Source organism: Solanum verrucosum, unplaced genomic scaffold, assembly GCF_900185275.1.
Source record: "Solanum verrucosum unplaced genomic scaffold, falcon-dt-bn FXZP01000189.1, whole genome shotgun sequence".
Classification (NCBI taxonomy): Eukaryota; Viridiplantae; Streptophyta; class Magnoliopsida; order Solanales; family Solanaceae; genus Solanum; species Solanum verrucosum.
The window spans coordinates 238,076-241,621 of NW_026020814.1; positions in this window are offsets into that span (position 1 = coordinate 238,076).

The window sequence follows — 3,546 nt, forward strand, 5'->3', positions numbered from 1 at the left end:
GTCCCTCTCTTGGTCTTTCTCCATCTGCTCCTTGGTCAGTTTAAATGTGAGAGGGGAGACGTGATCTTCACGGGTGTACCATACCAGGTTGATTGTGGGCATTCCCTCCAAGAGCTGAGTTGCTATCACATAAGGTTGTTGCATCAAACCTCTAGGAGAAAGTTTGTAAGTAGCGCCCTTGTTTACCGAATCAAGGCTCCGGTAAAAATACTGCAGGAAAGCGTTGTCGGGTAAAGCATGGGTTGAGCATTGAAGCACCAACTTCTTGAATCGTAGCCAAGTTTCATGATTTGGATCGCCCTCTAGATGCTTGAAGCTCTGAATGCTATCCCGAAGAGTCATCATCTTTGAAGGAGGGAAAAATCGCACTTGAAATGTGGTGACAAGCTCTTCCCACGAAGTGATTGATTCACATGGCAATTCAGCCAGCCACTTACATGCTTCTCCCATAAAAAAGAACGGGAACAACCTCAACCAGACCGACTCTTGGGATATGTTCTTGAAGCAGAATGGCCCACAAACATCAACAAAGTTTCTAATGTTCTCATGGGGATCCTCATGAGCTAGCCCACCGAATAAACCTTTCAGTGGCAATAGCTGCAACATAGTACTTGTGATATGGAGCACAATTTTCCCTTCAGCCGGAGGCAAGCGAATGACACCAATTCCACCCATAAGATGGGGGTCATTAGCATTAGGCTCGTTGACATATTTGAGGTTGACGATGTCATCTTGGTGGCCTACTTGGAAACCATTGCTTCCGTTCACACTCATACTTTCTGTTTCAAAACACAAATAAGCAAACCAAAACTAAAAGTAAGTAGATTCGACTATAACTAATAAGAACAAAATTCAACTTAACTAAAGAATCTTAACCAACACCAGTCCCCGGCAGCGGCGCCATTTTGATTGAATAATGCTATCAAAGACACTTAATCCAATTCTAAGAGTCAACGATCATTAGTCAGTATATAATCCAACTAAATGAGTTGGGGTCGAATCACACAGGGAGTGGTATGTGTTTAAGATTCAATAGAAAAATATGAATATGTTCAAGTCAATCATAATAATAGACATTTACGAATACAAACATAATTCAAATTAAGGGGGTGACACAAGTGTCAAATAAGGGGTTTTTTGTTTTAACTATCATCTACAACAATAGCTAATAACACGAATTTAACAAATAATGAGACGGGTTCTTGGGATGTGATTGGATTATAGGCGAAGGTAGACAAATGAGTAATTGCAACTATTAGTACTGTAAATCAGTGAATAAGCTAGACTTTAGTGGGGATAAACTCTCTCGAACAATTTATCTCGAATCAAGTTGGTTTCTCACGAACACCAACAAGCAAGCAAATAAGAACAACCTATGCTTTATTTCATTCACTCTCTTGAGCTGAATGTGTGGAAAAGGGTTTAGGATTCACTCTCTCGAGCTGAACACCATGACAACCCAATATCCACAGACCATCAATTCAGTAATCTTAGTTTTAGAACCTCTTTCTCGAGCAAGCCAAAAACACAAATGTAGAACTGCATTTGCAACTACAATACTTTAATTTTAACCACAATTACTGATTGAAATCACTTTTAAACACCATTAAACAAACAATTAGCAATACCCATAAGCTAAATCAGTCCACAATCACATAATCACACCCCAAGAATTGGGGTTTTAGCTAGACATCATAAAAAGATAGAAATTGTTACCAAATTGTGTTTTCATCAACTGGGTAAGATTAATTTCATCTTTACAAAGGTCCAAATTGAAGAATCTCAAAGACCCACTTCCAATTTCTCAAAAATGGAAAACTTCAATTCTTCAAAGCTAAGGAAAAAGTTGTCTCAAAACTGAGAGTCCCAACTTCAAATTCTAAATATTGATTCTAAGATTATGATAAAAGGTTCTCAGATTAAATGTTTGAAAATGTATTTATAGTCACCAAAAATATGCTACGAAGGACTATTCAGTGCAGTAAGTTGGGCTCGTTGATCAGCTTGGCGATCCGCCCTTTGGTCAGTTCCATCGCCTTCTTACCTTTGCCTTTAGTATCCTCAAGTTCTGTAACTTTGGGCGATCCAAAACTGCATCGCAAAACCACTCAGCGATACGCCGAATGCTCCTTTCTCTCGCCAAATTGATTTTCTCCTTCAGGGCATGGCACACTGGAACTTTAGGCAAGGTAATGGCCATTCGGCAACTCGCCAAAGGTACTCTGCGATCACCAGACCTTCATTTCTTCACTTTTTCAGCTCGCTTTGTCTCTTTTTGCAAGTTACTGTCCATGCATTGTTCATCAATCCAAATACCTGGAAGTCAAGCGTTTTACATCAGTTAATGGCACAAAACAAGCATTTGAGGACAGAAAATCTATACAAATAAAGCCCTAAATGAGTCCAAATCGTGGACTTATCACATACCCAGCATAATGAGCATCATCAAATTCCTCCAAATCAAAAAGTCTACTAATGGACAGTATAGAACCGGGTCCCTTGTCTTCTTCAAATGTCTCAAGATTTTCTTAGCAGCCTTCAAATGTAATTTCTTTGTATAAGAATGGAATCTATGAACCAGGTTCACCAGCATCTAGCTTCAAGTTAGTGCCCATGAGAGTATGAATTTTCTGGGCATTCATAACATGAAACTTTTTCGGCAGCTTCTCTGAACTGGTACCAAGTCCCTATCTTTGATAGCCATCAATTTCCCTGAACGTTGTGCTATCTTCTTTCCATTAGGTAAGTCCCTATGAGTTTACACATGTTCTTGACAAACTGCTCCTTGCTTAGGGCTTTGGTGAAGATGTCAGCCACTTGATCTTCCATTTTGCAAAACTTCATGATGACATTACGCCTCTTTAATATTATCTTGACTTCAAGTATGTTAAGCCTTTTGAGCAACTCATTGATGTACTTTTATTGACAATTGAGGGTATCTTTAGAGGTTTGCTTGATCTACAAATCCAAGAAGAAATTTAATTCTTCCATTATGCTCACTTCAAAACTCATTATTCATGAGTGCAACAAACTCTTCACACAACACCTCAAAGGTTGCTTCAAAGATGACATAATCAATATGTACTTGAATAATCAACAATTCCTTTCCTTGTGATTTCAAAAAGAGGGTTTTGTCAATTTTACCTCTTTTGAAGCCATTGTTGAAGGGGAATTTGGACAACCTATCAGCTTAAGTCTCATACTTTGCTTATTTCAAACTGAGCTTGATCAGCTTCTTCATTCTCACCTTCAGAATTCACATTATCAATTTGAACTGCATCATCTTTGTTCAGCACTGTCTACCGGACCGAGTCCCTCATCAGGTTCATCATCTGCATCAGCTTCATTGAGATTGCTAGATTCATGAAGAGGATGTTTTTCGATAAGCTCACTATGTAGACCATCTCTCTGAATCTGAAGCAGCTCTTCCATCTCAGATCTTCTTTCTTTTGCTACTTCTCAATTCTTCCACACTCATAAAAAAAAACATAAACATATTTTTTCAATGCACACAATTTATACACTGGATAAGCCTTGCTGTAGGAA